At 37.5% G+C, this 16,661-nt stretch overlaps 1 long non-coding RNA gene across 1 annotated transcript; it reads left to right on the top strand.

Moving 5' to 3' along the window:
• Window positions 1–13,858: 13,858 nt before the first annotated feature.
• Window positions 13,859–15,751, top strand: LOC146138097 (uncharacterized). Its single transcript, XR_014501429.1, has 2 exons — window positions 13,859–14,022; window positions 14,516–15,751. It is a non-coding gene; the product is annotated as an uncharacterized LOC146138097 (long non-coding RNA).
• Window positions 15,752–16,661: the final 910 nt, after the last annotated feature.

Genomic DNA, 16,661 nt, shown 5'->3' on the forward strand with positions numbered 1-16,661 from the left:
TCCTGATTGCCCCACCCTGGAAAATTTTCTGCGGGCGCCCGTGGCTGTGTACATTGCTTTTTGACACCAAAGGGAAGTACGCACCAGTACGAAAAGCTACACAAAGACCAAGGGTGACAGGGTTTATCAGAAACTTTTAATGAACCATTAATGGACGCTCTTTTACTTATGTACGTAAAAAAAATGGTACGGTATACAAATTATAAAGAGCTGAGATTGCGAACGCTGTGGGTATGTCAGTATAATGTTTTTTACATTTTCTGACCCAGCTCAACGCCCCCCAGATGAAATTGTGCAAAACGTTTATAAACAGCATGGTGAGACCACTAGCGTATTTTATTATTAAAGATCTCCTTAAAAAAATTAATTGTGCCTTTTCTGTTGCTCGCAGCATGACAAGTTTTACTTTGTTGGAAAGAAGAATCCTTGTGCTGTGCAACAGTGGTACAGCCGAGCTGATAGCTACAAGGTGCGACACCTGGCGGAAGGTTCAACGGACCCTATCGTAATACATATTTGCCGCTAGATGGCAGCAAAGATAATTTTGTCAGTCGAGGGTGTGGCCTCCTCTATTAAGTAAAAGCAAAGTTGAGTTGCTACTTTAAGAGGCCTTTCCCCCAGCGCGCTCTCTTCAGGTGCAATTTGACTCGTAAAAAGCCACTCTCTATATAACGGGATTTGCCTTTAAAAGATCACTTCTTTAGTATTGTACGTAAAGAAAGGTCTCTTTCAAAAAATAATTGCGCCTTTTCTGTTGCTTGCAGCATAACAAGTTTTACTTTGTTGGAAAGAAGAATCCATGTGCTGTGCAACAGTGGCACAGCCGAGGTGATAGCTACAAGATGCGACACCTGGCGGAAGGTCCAACGGACCCTATCGTAATACATATTTGCCGCTAGATGGCAGCATAGCTAATTTTGTCAGTCGAGGGTGTGACCCCCTCTATTAAGTAAAAGCAAAGTTGAGTTGCTACTTTAAATAGCCTTTTCCCCAGCGCGCTCTCTTCAGGTGCAATTTGACTCGTAAAAAGAAGGTCCAACGGACCCTATCGTAATACATATTTGCCGCTAGATGACAGCATAGCTAATTTTGTCAGTCGACCACCCTCTATTGAGTAAAAGCAAAGTTGAGTTGCCCCTGTTGTCCCGTTGCACCGAAGTGCATTGTACGAACTATCGTCGCTCGGCAATAAGTGGCTGCGAATCGTGTTGTCCCGTTTCACCATAGTGCATCGTACGAATTATCGTCGCTAGGCAAGAAGTGCCCTCGACACTCAAGTTTAGCACGTTGTGCCCTTACGCTCTTTGCTTCCGTTGTAGTGAAGCATAGCTTACGAAGGCTCGTGTCACAACGCATCGTGCCTAGAGGGTTCTGCTTAATTTCCTGCAGCAGCAAGTTTCGTTCCATTCTGTTCTGCGCTCTGAGGCTTTGTTTCTTTGATCTGTCATACTGTTTTGTTCTCTATTGTTACCTGAAGTACCGGTAGAGCACATTGCGCATACACCATGGATCCCATTGTTGTCGCATGGCAAGCGCTTGAGGGAGTGGGTCCGATTAATGAGTCTTCATTTATATAATTGCCAAGATGAATCGACCACACTCCTACAAGATTTGAGATGGCCTGTCTTCGTGAGGCCATTCAGGTCCAATTCTTTCCTTTAGTTCAGATACATGAACAGTCAATTTTTGCTGTCTTCAGTCAAAGCTGTAAAAGCCTCTATCTGGTTCAGTCACAAAAGCACTCAAGTTTGCTGTCTGAGTAGAAGCTATAAAAGCCATTTTATATTGATTGAACACGCTATTTATAGACGAGAATCAGTTAAGAAAATTTCTGCGATAAAGAAAGATTTACGTCATTAATTCTTATAATACTTAACAAAATATCACGTGATAACAAGGCGTGGTCTAAACCTTTTTCACACTTATTTCTGACGCGAAACATACAAATTTTACGTCAAAATGCGATTGCGAAACAGCCTCTGACTCCAGTTAAATGTCAACAGTTTGAAAATCACACAACCGGGGAAACCGACTAATGTTCAGACCGCGGTGTTTTGAAACATATACAAAAAACGGATGTAAATACCTTGACGCATAAAAATTGGTGTCAGCAATTTGAATTTTTGCAAATTCGCTGCAAATATAGCAAACATTACAATGTGGTTGCAAGAAATCTACGTAACGGAATTTTACCGAAAACTTTCCGCTTATCGTTTGCACATTGGCTGCAAGGAGTAACGCAAACATTACAATGTGGTTGCAAAGAATTTAGGCCATAGATTTTTACTGAAAATTTTCCGTTACGACACATCGATTAAAAACAAAAATTCTCTGTGTAAACACAATATGACAAAGTGGCTTCTACACGCTAAATCCGCATGGCAAGCGCTAAAATGTCGCATGGCAAGCGCTAAAAAACTAAAAAGACATGTGTATTACTAATAGACAGAAAAAATGCAATGGCACTTAAAGAAACTTGTGGTAAAAAAGGCAACAAAGTAGAAAACATGAGATTCGCACAAAGCGCGAAATTTCTTTGCAGTTTCATTGCTAAAGTTGGCAAAAAAACAGAGTTTGTACAGTTGTAGGAGTGGTGCCCATTCCAAACGAAACCATTAAAATCACTGTAAAAAATATTCGCGCCCCCCTAAAAAATGCTTGGCGCGCCCTCTGGTTAAGAAACACTGCTTTATAGGAAAAACAATTCAAATTTTAATCGAACATTGCATTTCAAGAAGAAGCAGTCTCGTTTTGCTTTTGTAAGCTTCATTTTGGCGCCCCCGTACCTTGGCGCCCGGGGACATATGCCCCCTCCCCCGCCCGTAGCTACGCCTCTGATCGCAATTAGTGGTTGAAATTAAAGCCCATGAAATGCTTTCTGTCACTAGGAAGCGCTCGGAACGATTAAGAACTGAATAGACTGATGTTGGAATACAAGTCAAGCAGACGCTACTTTCCAAGTGACCCAACAGGTAAAACAATATATTAGTTGCTTGCTGACTAAATAAATTAAATTAGGTGATGATACTTTAGCACTTTTTTATTAGGTTGTAAGAAGCTTTATCAGTGTTTAATTTAGTTGAAATTTGAAATCAGTGACAATACTTTAGTATGATTAATACGTTAAGCTTTAATAACCTATAAGTCAGCTACACATAGGAAATCTAAACAATTAACAAGTGTTCGTGGTTCAGGGTGATAAAGGCGAAGTTTAAACTCGGCACAGGTTTGGCACGATTGCCCATCTGCTTCACTTCTTTACTTGAATATGGTAAATTTCGACTTTTTCAACAAAATCATATAGTCGAGTAAAACCAGGGTGCCCTAATTTTCTGTGAAGATCACATAATTTTGAAATAGAGCTGTAAAAACGTAATCTAATGTAGAAAGGCAAAGCCGTCAGTCAAATGCCTAGAATCTATCGTTCTAGAAAACTAAATCAAGAAAGTCAAACAGTGCTAATCTCTGAAGCTCGAAAACAAACTTAACGCCTTGTCCATTTTTAAAGTAATCCCTAAATGACAGACATTTTAACCTTGGCGTAAAGGTTAAACTAAAAAGTTACACTATGCAAGCTTGTAACTCAAAAAGACATGCGACGGGTATCTCAGCTGTCTGTAAAGTAAAAAGGCATCACGTGGCTTTGAAATCATTCTCTGCCCGGAATGCAAACAAAACGGCCAGGTTATTCTAGGTGTGATATCTCTAATCAAACACCGTAAACAATATAGGACCAGACGACACGTTAGCCGCTTAAGGAAATGCACTTCAGAAGGCGCAACTTCTGTAAGTGTGAGAGATAAATATATCTGTTTATTGGCTTAGAGATTAGTTTACGAGAGAAGAACATTCTCTTACGTAAAGTTTCTCCTTCAACTTCACAAAAAGGGACGTAATTTTGCAAATGGCTGAACAGCTATGCCGTAAATTTAGTTTAGCTCAAGCGCGGTTTTAAATCTGCATTGCACGACCGATAAGACAACATTAATTCAGCGGCAAAATACTTGAGCCTACAACTGCGGCAGCTTAGAGAGAAAGAGGCGTGGTGCGTAAAATTATAAACAAGGCATGATGAGATGACTGTGTCCGGCATGTATCAATAACTGACAATGCATAGCGCGCACAAAAATTACGAATAAATTATAGCTGTCATCCTACGTAATCAGACTTGGACAACTAGATTTATTTTAGCTTTTTAAAATTAGATTAGAATTAAAATTAGAGCATTTTAGTTTTTCTAAATTAGATTAGAATTAGATTGTTTTGAGTTTTTTCAAATTAGATTAGAATTAGAATTACCGAATCCTAAAAAAACAAATTTCAACTAGAATTTGAACTAGCAAGTATTCTTATAACAATGTGAATGGTAAATATGTGTGTGCTAATTTGTAAGCCTTTTGATGTTTTTTAGACTGTAAAAATTACATACAATTCGTTTCAACCAAAGAGTTTTAATTGAAATTCTGTGTTTCAACTGCGTGACTAAAAATGCCGATGGACAAAGTAGCAGTTTCGGAAAATCCGAATTGGATTAGAACTAGAATTAGAGCACACAGGCAATTCATAAATTAGATTAGAATTAGCCGCATTTTGCTCTAATTCAATGAATTAGATCTAGTTGTCCAAGTCTGTACGTAATGAGCCTATTATAATTCAATTTAATTGGTGTAAGACCCATCCCTGTGTTAACGGTAACTTAATTAAGCTATAGGTGCTAAAAATTACCCAAAAACGTTAACTAAAAATCTATCAAAAAAAAAATAGCTAAAGGCTGATAAGGGAAAAAGAAGGTTAGGATAGTAAGAGGCCGTAGATCAGGGGTCGGCAACCTTTCGTACGCAGTGTGCCAGTTTATGAATAATGTTAAAATATTACAACTCGCGTGCCAAACATTTTTCTATGTTTGGTTTCGCACTGGCAATCAGGGCTGTGGAGTTGGTTAAAAACAACCAGAGTCCGACTCGGGCCGAATATGAGGTTTCATCGCGTCACGAGTCCGACTCAGCCTCTGTATTTCACCAATAACTAAATTAAGGTGGATATTCCGCAATCCACTGATAGGGTCATGGAAAATATGCCACGAGCATATGCTATTCCACCTTAACAATTTACAGTTTGCGCTGCCTTATCAGTTTCGAAATTTGGTACTGCGCATGCGCACATGTCGGACTTGGGTAGTTCCCTGCTGTGATCTGACATCTAATTTACGTATATTTTCTGAAATATACTTTGATGCTTTTAAGCTGATACCTAGAAGTGTTAACTATCAGTTTCGTTTTTGTTAGTTTCTCAGTCGCACAAAAACACACGTGCTTACTTTTAATGTAAAACAGCGTTTCTCAACCTTTTTAGCGTACGGACCGGTAAAAATTTAAAACAGGTTTTGCGGACCGGTGGCCTTTAAAAATTAAAATGAATCCAGAATGTAATTATGACAAAAGTATGCAACTTTAAAGCAAATAACGAAAACTTTAATATAATGAGAAATTTGCTGCTGTCTTTTTGATATCATACGTGTTATTGGTGGTTCCGTTGAAGTTTTTCACGTACAACTAATCTTAAATTTAAGACTTAAACTAGTTGTAGCCAACACTCGTAGCATTGTGACGTACGATAGAGTCCAAAGTAGACGATTACCTCTATGTTAAGGCACAAATCTGCAAACTACGGAACTGGCTATGTTCTAAATTTGTTGGACAAGCCGCCTTCAACATCTTGCTTTTTGCAATTGAGATATAAATTTGTAGTATATTTGGCGGACTGGCAGGAAAGTTGACGCGGACCGGCGGTTGAGAACCACTGATGTAGAATGCCCTGCTTTAACGTAGTAAACGTTACGCCAAATTTGGGACATTGTGACGTAATAGGAACGGTTAGTGGTAAACAACAAGTATAACGCCCACAAAAATAATATTAAATACAACAACAATATTAGATACAACAGAAGACACTTATTTGTGACACGAACTGGCAATGTGTGCAACCATTTAGTTAGCGCTAGTGTTAGTGATGTAATAGTAATGTTAATGATGTGGTATTGATGCACTTTCCTAAGGTGATATAAAGTACGCGTTAAATCAATTGGCGTGCCATGCAATATCATCTGCCACTTGTGGCACGCGTGCCAGGGGTTGCCGACCCCTGCCGTAGATAGATAGGGTAAAGTAAAATACACCGAAAGCCATTGCAGACTCACCGAATCTGTTGATCTATGATGCAAGCAGGGCAGGTCAGAAAAACAACTAGCCTGTAGTGAGGTTCGAACTCACGACCTCCGGTCAAGCCGGGAACGTCGCTCTACCAACTGAGCTATGCAGGAGGAGCGAGTCGAGAAGCAACCATACGCCAATGTTTGCTCAATCTGTTAGTACAGTCCCGGCTTGACCGAAGGTCGTGAGTTCGAATCTCACTGCAGGCTAGTTGTTTTTCTGGCCTGCCCTGCTTGCATCATAAATCAACAGATTCGGTGAGTCTGCAATGGCTTTCGGTGTACTAATTATACGTAAGCCGTAGTCGTTGATCAAAAAGCAACTTCAGAAGGGCTAGATCTCAGTTGTTAACACACATATGTGTGCATGTTTCATTGAATAAGGTAAAGTAAAGTAATGTAATTTTACTCGGTTATCATCAGGTGTAAACGTCGTAAGAAGGTGCGGCTTCCATCGCAATAGATGCGAACGGTTTTCTTGCAAGCTGTTAGGTCCGGCGGAGACTTCCAAACATCGCAAAACTCAGCAACATCACATCACTGCGGCTCAGCTAAAAAGACAGCTTCAGGTTGAGAAACAGAATCGTTAGACGAGATTGGCACTGCAATCGGTGTAACAACTTGAACCGATGGCATTGGAACATCATTTCTTTCTGTAAATTTGTTTTTAGAGAAAGGAGAAACAGGTTTAGAAAAATAGCCTATTTTCGTATGACGTAGCTAAGAAATGGAAAAGTTCGAATTATTTCCCTTTGGCTTCGAAAAAACATTACCTGCCCTTATATTACCTAGCATGGCAGCTAGACGCGTTGACGTTTTGTCGTTGCAAGCTTTAAGTTTGCTTGAAACCTTTAATAACAAAGTAGATAAATTAGTATTTGACATACTGTGTATAAAAGTTTTAGATGATTTTTTTTTTAAATAAGTGATTTTTTTTTAAATATCGAATTTTCGGGGGATTGTCCGTCAAATTTCTATGTGTTCAAAGTTAGGCTGGGTTGTTCTTTGAACACTACATAGTAAAAGCACTTTAGGGCTTGAATGACAAGTTCTGTTTAAAATTATACTTTACGTAGCATTATTGGAAATAAACTTGGGTATTTAAAACAGGTTTAGTAAAATAATTCCCCCAAAAAGGGCAATTTTAAGTACGAAGGACAGCCCTTTTTCTAAAAATCCAAAGCCCCCTACCCCCTCACACACAAAAACGACACCAGGTCGATGGAAAATTTTTATTTTATTTACGTAAAGTGTAATAACGATGCAGCTAAAACAACAAAACAGCGAAAACAGTTGCTTATGCGAACACAATATTTATACATATTTATACCCTCACTCATTTTCAAGATCAGGAACCCTGAAAAATCCGGTAACCTCTATGTTGTGCTTAACAACTTTGTCCCACACATAGTCAATCTCGTCGACACAGTGTGGCCATCGCCAACCTTTACGACACTTTGCTAAGGTAGAAACCTTGGCACCTTCCTTATCCATTTCTATAACCTTTCCAGGGAAATTCGACCCCTCGTATGAAACGATGACAAAATCTCCAACATGGATGCTATTTATGGATACATTAGAATTACTACAACCACTTTGTGGCTTGCCACATTCAATTTCTTTGATTTTATCTACGTTGTTATCGACACTTCGCCCTTCTTCTTCACTGGAATCAGACGTATTTCCCAAATCTTCGCCGCTTTCACTGCTGCATTCGGAGTCATCATTCAGAACAAGTTCAGTGTCTGAGTCTTCTGAACTGCTCTCCATGTCTGCTGGGGTAACTCCCTTTCCTGGTGTGACGTTTATCTTTCTTCTCCGCTTCCTGGGAGGTCAGTGGTTACCATTGTCGACTCCTCGCATTGCTTTTAACATGCCCACTACAACATCAGAAACCCTTTTTTCAACGACATTAGGAGGACTAATATTCGTATTTGGGAGCCTCTTCAATGCTTCTTCTGGCGCAAATGAAGAAATTCCACGAGGAATTGAATCCATTTTGAAGATTGTCAGAATTGCCATGGCTAAACAGCTCTATGTAAAGTTTGTCTAAAAGAGCAGGAAAACCATTTTTGCTTAATGTCGCAGCACTCTTCTTGTTAGTAGATTTCCAATTATCTAAAATTTTACGCCAGGAGTTTTTAAGTGGTGCAAAAAATGCAACATCTAACGGTTACAAGAAATGAGTGGAATTAGGTGGAAGACAGCAGAAATCCACGTGGTTGAATTGAGCGTGGTTGACTTGAGCGAGATTTTGGTCTTATTGCGAACTGTGTTTTATTTCGACGTAGTGCTGTTTTACTTTCGTTGTATGGCTGGAGTCCCTTATTGGTAGGCTTACCATATTTTTGTGACTTCAAAGCGAGACGCCTCCAAAGACCAAGACCCCTTTGCTGTGATTTTTTAACTTTACATTTTCCGATATTATTACATAGGCCTATATTTGTCATCAAGAGTTCATGCGCATATTCTCTGTCTAAATATCGGTTTCAGTTCGAAAAATAGAAAGGAATTGACGTTAACGATACAAAATTTACTTATTCGCCCAATCATACTTTTCTGTAGATAACACCTTCTTCAAAAAGACATTGTTCAATTTTACATTCTCGTAAAAGTCAGAGCAGGACCAATCAGTATTGATTTTACATGTGATAACGGCTTTCACGTTCTGCTCCAGCATCCTGCTTCTGCTCTCAGACCACATGCTCTTCATGATGGAAAAAAATCTTTCAACGGGTGCGGATGTTCCGGGTAAACAAAATATGAACTCTACCAGCTTTTGAAAGTTTGAAACGCGTATGCGTTTTTTTTCAAATTCTTTGAACATCTCGACCCACTTTTGTTTCAAAGACGCATTTTGCCAGCTCTCTTCCTTACAACGTTCAGACATGTGACTTTTCGCTAGTACTTGTTCTTCGAAAAGAGAGTCGCTGTTGATCACCTGCTTCCCAAACATTATGTTGATCTCTTCCGCAGACTCATACACTCGCACCCAGGATATTTCTTTGTTTAGGTCGATCCAAAGATGAGGAAGCACATCTTTATAAGAACCATCATAAAGATCCAGATACGATAAGCATTTATCGTAAAAATCTCTTGCTTCTTTGTAAAACAAGTTTACGTTTACTTCGCCTGCTTCTTCTAGCTTGCCCAAGAGAGTCAATGCTGCAGATGGGATGAAGTTGTTTTCTTTCTTTTTAAGTAAGTTTAGCTTTAGCTCTGACAGAACATGTGCCACATCTACGGCACTAGCGTTTTCGTTTTCTAACTTTAGAATAGTCTCGTTGAAATATTTCAACTGCCCATGAACAAATTTCAAATAGAGCTCTTGTGTTGGTTCTTCGAAGCATTTTTTGATGAGACTAGGACAACCTTCTTGGGAGTTGAAGTAACTTTTTAATCCCTCAAACATTTCAAGTATTCTTTGCAAAGCTGGTAGCAAAGAGAGAAATCTTGTATTGCCATGTTACAAGATACGCTGATACTCAATTTCTACAAACTCGCAAAAATTTTTCAGCTCAGTAACTCGAACGGTGTAAATGTGAAAATTTTTTATAGATTTTCACAACAAGACTTTCGACACATACAGGGAGAGTATCCACAGCATGTTGGAGGCAGTTGTGAACAATATGAGCTGCACATCCGATCCCTGTCAGATCTCTTTCGATCTTTTCTTTCACTATGAAGAAAACATTATTTTGCCCTCTTCTTTTCACACCTCCAAAATTAGTGTTGCAGTTGTCGGCACAAAACCCAACAACTTGTTCTTTAAGCTCATTTTGGTCAAGAATCGAAACCAGGTAATCGCTAAGTATTTCGGCAGTTTCACCGGGAAGTGATTTAAATTCTAACAGCTTCACTTTCACGCCGATATCAGGTACTAAGTAGCGAACCACAACAGAAACAAGCTTGATCTCTTTGCTGTTCGAAGCATCAATAGTCACGGTGACGAAGTTGGCTTTGCCCAATTCTTGTCGTAGATCAGTAGCTACCATCGGTGCAATGCAATTTACAATCACTGCTTCGCATTTCGTCCTTGCTAAAGCAAATTTAGGTTCAAAAAATTTTGAAACTAGCTTTGATGTACAATCGGAACTCTTGAAGCTCTGTCCGTGAATAGCAGTGTGATATGCAAACGTAGCTTCCTTTACTGCTAACTTTAAAGATTGATCAGAATTAGCCGGTTTGAAGAAATTTGTTACGCGCGACGACAACGCTGCCGCCTTAATAGAGGACTTGTGTTTTTGGGTTTGCAAGTGTTTGTCAATATCTAATCGTCCGCCGTGGCTAATTGCAAACACAGCTATACAATGATTGCAGCGAACTTGATCTTTATCAACAACGGTTTCTTTTAAATATGGGTATTCTTGTTTTAAGTCATTTGTAAATGTACATTTTCTTTTGGGCATTTTAACAAGATAATTTAGCACTGCTACTTTTAGTCAAGTTACATACCTAACCTACATAAACAAACATGCATGTAGCGTCTACTTCCGCGTCCAGGCCAACGCAGACGCCCAATCGGGTACTTCAGGTTTGACAATTCGAAAACGCGCTCTCCTACACAATTCTCTTCCCCCAATCTCCACAAAGGAATCCAACCAAAACTTTATTACTGGTGACACGCTTTAAAGGCTTGAAATGGCAGGACGAGCAATTATGTAGGCGAGTGGTTTTCTAAAATCAACGAATATGCCAATTATATATACATTTTACAACAGCAAACAACAAATAGTACAAATTTCACCGAAACGTTTGAGCCTGGGTCTTCAACTAAAATTTGCGTAAGCACGAAGTCACACTGTAATTATAACATTAAATTTAGGCTACTTATAGTTGGCACAAAGAAAACAATCGCCGTAACAATGAACAATAATGACGATTCTTAAAATTACTACACACGAAGTTAATGTTTACATGTACATTTCAACAGTCACACAGCACTTACCAAAATATTGGCTTGAGTTGAAATACTTTAAAATGCGCAGCAGATGAAACTTTACACAGTCAGTTCAAATTTAGCTTTTAAATTACTTCTGTAAAGGCATGAACAATGAAACATTACCAGCTTAAAAAAACAGCAAACAAACGGCTACGTTTTCAACAAAAAACGAGGCGACATCGTGACCGCATGAGGCGGTGATTTTCAACCATTTAAATTACATAAAAAGGGGAACAGTTTACACTAATGTAGATTTGTAACAGTAACGAGACGTTAAAAAGCGGGACGTTGGGCTGACTGGTCGGGACGCCGGGACAAGACGTTAAAAAGCGGGACTGTCCCGCCTAAAACGGGACGTATGGTAAGCCTACTTATTGGCCGTCTTAAGATATTTAGGACAGGGGTCGGGAACCTATGGCTCGCGAGCCATATATGGCTCTTTTTGTGACGCCTTATGGCTTTGTTGATGAAGAATTTTTGCTTGCAAAAAAATCTAAGCTATTATTTCTTTGCATGATCTCAACTAAAACTGGATGCGGCCATGGCGGCTTTCTTTACTTTACATTACCTTTTTTCGCACATAGTAGCAAGAGTTTGGCGCTTCGCGCGAATTTTATTTGTTGTTAGAGACTGTTATCCCGTTTGAAGGTGTCTCTTAATATCCAAAAGCCCCTATTTTTTCAACGAAACTTTGTAATCAAAGTTGTACAAACTTAGCTAATTCAATTTTGTTGCATAGCATGTTCTGTCCTTTGAATGAGAACAAAATAAACGGCCCTGCTCAGTTTACTATTTTTTGCTGGATGTTACAAAATATTATATGGCTCTCATGGAAATACAACTAAGCATATTTGGCTTTTATGGCTCCCTTGGCTAAAAAGGTTCCCGACACCTGTTTTAGGAAGTAAGATAGCAAATTCAAAACATAAAAAAAATGTAATACATCAAATTTCCAGTGCGTTTAATCATTAATCGCTCCTTTATCTATGTGCTGCCTAGTATGTTTGCCTTTTTGTGTATTGTTGATCTTCATATATTTCGTAGGTGTGCCGCCAAATTTTTTTTAGCTCTGTTGGTGTGCCGTAAGTGAAAAAAGGTTGCGGAGCACTGAGGTAGACCAAAGAGATTATAACCATGAGGACTAACTCTCACTTTTGCCTTTTTTCTTTTGCCTTTAAGCAATACATTCTACTTTCGACAGCCGTCACGGTCTGATTCACAATAAGAAAAACATCATCTTTCCCATTTAAGCCTGTTATAAAAATGTACGCTTTTGGCGTAATTTGTTGTTTAATGACCCCTAGTCCTAATTTAAACCGTTTTCTGTTTACAAAATTGACTTGGTAGGACAGGCAAGGTTATCACAAGTTGCGTGACACTTTCTTAGGACCCTACTGTACTTTTTTGAAAGGCGTGTTACTGTTAAAATGTACGCGATTGAGCTATGTCGTTGATTTCGGGGCTCTTTCCATTTGGTACGTAGAAAGTAACGCAAAAAACGGTCTACAAATGCCGCATAACGCAACGCACATCATTATTTTATTATTAATAATAATGCTCTACCAACCCAAACTCAAACCCGCACCGTAACCCGTTGCGGTATGCGGTATTTAATGACCGTTTTTTGCGTTACTTTCTACGTTAAGATTTATGTGAGGAATTGGCGTATAAATTAAATTAATATCACTTAGTTTGTTGTTAATTTCAAGGTGCCGAACTCATTAAACTTAACTGTATGGCGGTGTTAATTGTTAGCTTCTTAATGTAAATGATATAGGTATTTTGCATTGTACACTGTACACTACAGAGCGTATTACAGAAAAAGAAACTTTTGGTAAACCAAACCCATAAATGAATTGGCTTTAGTGTATAAATTTTACTAAAAATTGTAGAATTCCAAATTTGATAAGTGTGCCGCAAATCAAAATTCTTTTTTGAGGGCGTCGCAAAAAAAGTTTGCGAACCACTGCCTTACATTACTATTGGAATACAAATGTATCTATTTCTATACTACTGTTTAAGATCCCAAATTTAGCGGTGGGGCACAGTAGTGCTATGCAGTTTGCGAACAATTTTTTGAAGTGCAAATTTTGTCTGCCCCTTGGTGGTAATTTGCCAGCTTTTCTTACATAAAGTAAGTTGGAGTAATATTTGGTTGTATACCAATTTAATTTAAATAAAAAAATTTGCTGTGCTTGGTAAATGGTAACAGCCATTGCTCATTTAGGAAATGTTTTACGCAAATATATCCTTATCCTAAAGAATACTTTCCATACAGTAATTTTTCTTTAGTATGCCAGTGTTCAGTGCGCAGAATAAATTTATGCTGTACTGCTGCTCTAAATAGTCTTCTATATACTTGTTCCAGTGTTACAAATTAAGACACATTGAAATTGATACCATAAACTGAAAATTAATACCAAATTCTTTGAAAACATCGTTCAAACAAAAAGTTTTTGCACCTCAGTTTGCTGTGTGTAATATTTAACTAGCAAATATTATTGGTGGTGTGCTGCTTGTGCGAGTGAAGCAAGCAATTAGCATTTGTAGTTACATTTAAAAAAGGTAGTTACATTTGAAATCAGTAGTTACCAAATGTCACTGAATTCAGTTAATAATTTTTCAAATTATATTATATTTGATTGCTCAGTATTGGAGTATGTTATTATAATGTTAAACTTCTCCACTTGGTTTATTTTTATAGAACTTGCTCGTATTTACTAGTTAAACTATAATAAGAACACATGTTCGTCTATAACTGTGATTCAGCCATTCTGGGATTATGTTGGACATTGCTTAAAGACATATCAGCAGTTCACTGGGAAAATAAAAAAATAGTCAGTCTATTCCTCAAAGATACAACAAATCTCTGGTAAGATTATTGTGACAATGAGATCATAGTGTAATGCAAACCATTATAGAGTATTTATTTTACTTAAAAACAAAACTTCAAACTGCCATTTGTCCATGGGTAAAGTTTAGGCCTATCTAGTTTAGGGCTACCCAAACTTTTCAGTCTGTGACTGTTTTTATTGTATTAAACTTTTTGACCCACTAGGTTTAACATTTTAAAACATATCATTTCTTGATGTCTGCTTTGGCATGTATTTATTGAAGTAATGTGCATTACATAATTTGCCATTAACATACCAAACAAAAATATAACAATTTTATAAATTTAGCACTTTGTATAAAATTTAACTCCATGAGCAACCCCCAGTTTGGAAAGCCCTGGTCTAGTTATACAAAACTTCCGAGTACTTTTACCAATGTTTTGTTTGTGACTTACTGGCATATTTTAAGTATTTATTTATTTAAAATCTTTTTTTTAATTTAGTATGTTACACTATTTTTCCATTATACAGGTTAGAAAACTGATTGGGAACCTCCACTTAAAAAGTTCTGGTCACAGAAAGAGCAGATTATTTAAAGAGTAAAACACAATAAATTCCTTCAAATTTTCCACCCTTTTACCATTTGTTGTGCTGTAAGAAGCCTATTAATTAATGTGAAACTCTATTCTCTTGTGGATAACGTATGACACTGCTTTACACAAATTCCCACTGGCAATTGTTTGGGCTTTTCAGTGATTTTGATTTCTTAAGTCAGAGTGGTCCAAGGTTGCACAATTTTTCTTACATATTCTTTACGGGCCACAAAGCAGGCTACATGCGTGCCAGGAGAGGATAAACGATTTTCGTTAGGTCGGAGTATAAGGTGTTTAAAGATGGCAGCACAAAGCATTGTCAAAAAGTAACTGTTGAAAGATATATAAGCTGCACAAACTTTCTGCTATCACCAAATTGTGCACAAATAAAATCGAGCGATAATAATCAGACTGGAGAATGGTGCGCTCCAAACACGCAAAATTGCATATTTGACAACACTTAATTTTGAAAAAGACTGCGTTTATAAGTGAACACAAATATAACTTGCATTGCAAAACAGCCATTTTAGAAAGTTCCCTATAGGACGCACTGCGACTTTTAAACCTGTCTGACACATACAAAAAATAGGCTTTTTTTCCAAGTCATAGTAAACTGGTTTATTTAATGGTGTAATCGGAAAAATGTAACCCTAACCAAACCATTGCAGTATGCTCGCTGATTGTTGGTCACTTATATTTCTTTAAAATAAATCTTGTACGCATTATAATAATTCCACAGTGCTTCGCGGGCCATAAACAATGATGTCGGGCCTGGGTTTTGGACCACCCTGCCTTAATTTATCAATTTTTGTTAAAAGTGTCATTATTTTCCTACTTCTTGGTATACCTTATATGCAAACTCAGGCAAGCAAAACAAAATAATGTTTATTTAAAAGCTATTTGGTTAAACATGGTAAAAATCAATCAATTTAAAGAATAAATAAAGTTCTTTATTGACACCAGATTCCAGAGGCCACTTCAGTATTGTATTCTTTTGTGTAGTATATGGTCAACAGCGTCTGTAAGAACACAATTTATCGACCAATATATTACAAATGTTTTTTTATACTTTTATTAGATTATCTCTTTGCACTGATTTATTATATTTATATTTCAAAGTGTGTATTACAAAGTAAACGTTTTGTTTTATATGAATAAAATATTAATAAATTTTTACTTTATCGTCAAAATAGTTGTTGAGAATAAATTTAAATAAATTTCAGGAAATAAATTATAGACTCTAAAAGTTTAGTGGCTTAATTTAGAGTAAATAAAAAAATCCACACAAAACTAGGTAGCATATTGTGCAGGTTTGAAATCAGGACTGCGGAGTCGGTTTGTTTTGCTGGAGTCGGACTCGGGGACTCGAGTAAGACCATTTAAAACTACCCGAGTCCCAAGTCTGACATGCGCAGTAAACTAATATGACCGCAAACTGAAAATTGTAAAGGTGGAATAGCATGTGATGGAATATTTTCCAACCATGTAGGTATTATGAGAGAACGAATTATACGACACCCCTAAAAGTGGATAGCTGAATATCCATGTTATTTTGGTTAGGTAAATTGGTAGAAAACAGGCTGTTTAGTCAGGGGCGGACTCAGGACTCAACGAAATGCCACATTTAACCGGAGTCGGACTCGGGTTATTTTTAGCTGACTCCACCGCCCTGTTTGAAATAGATACATTTTGTCATTTTCAATGTAAGTTTGCGAAAAGTATTTTTTACCTCAAGTGCTTCTCATCTTTTCTCCCTAATAGCAAAAGTTTGGAGCTTACTTGCTGGAGGTTGTAGTTGAATGAATATCAAAGCCCATGTATAGAAGGAGGTGACATCTTGTAAACAGCTTAAATATATATATCTTTATTCAGTTTAAATTTGATTGGATAACTGGTTGTAAAAGAATAAATGTTATTATTACATTTAATTTCAACAGATTACAAAGCTGCATAATCTGGTGCTTTCCTTTTTTAAATGAACAATATTACACACTAATTGTTCACCGAACCCTATCCACTAAACTGGTAGCAAAATGTGTAATGTTAATATTCCACCAAAACTAAAGAATAATAAAGTATATTAC

Source organism: Ascidiella aspersa, chromosome 7, assembly GCF_963924565.1.
Source record: "Ascidiella aspersa chromosome 7, kaAscAspe10.2, whole genome shotgun sequence".
NCBI classification, from domain to species: Eukaryota; Metazoa; Chordata; class Ascidiacea; order Phlebobranchia; family Ascidiidae; genus Ascidiella; species Ascidiella aspersa.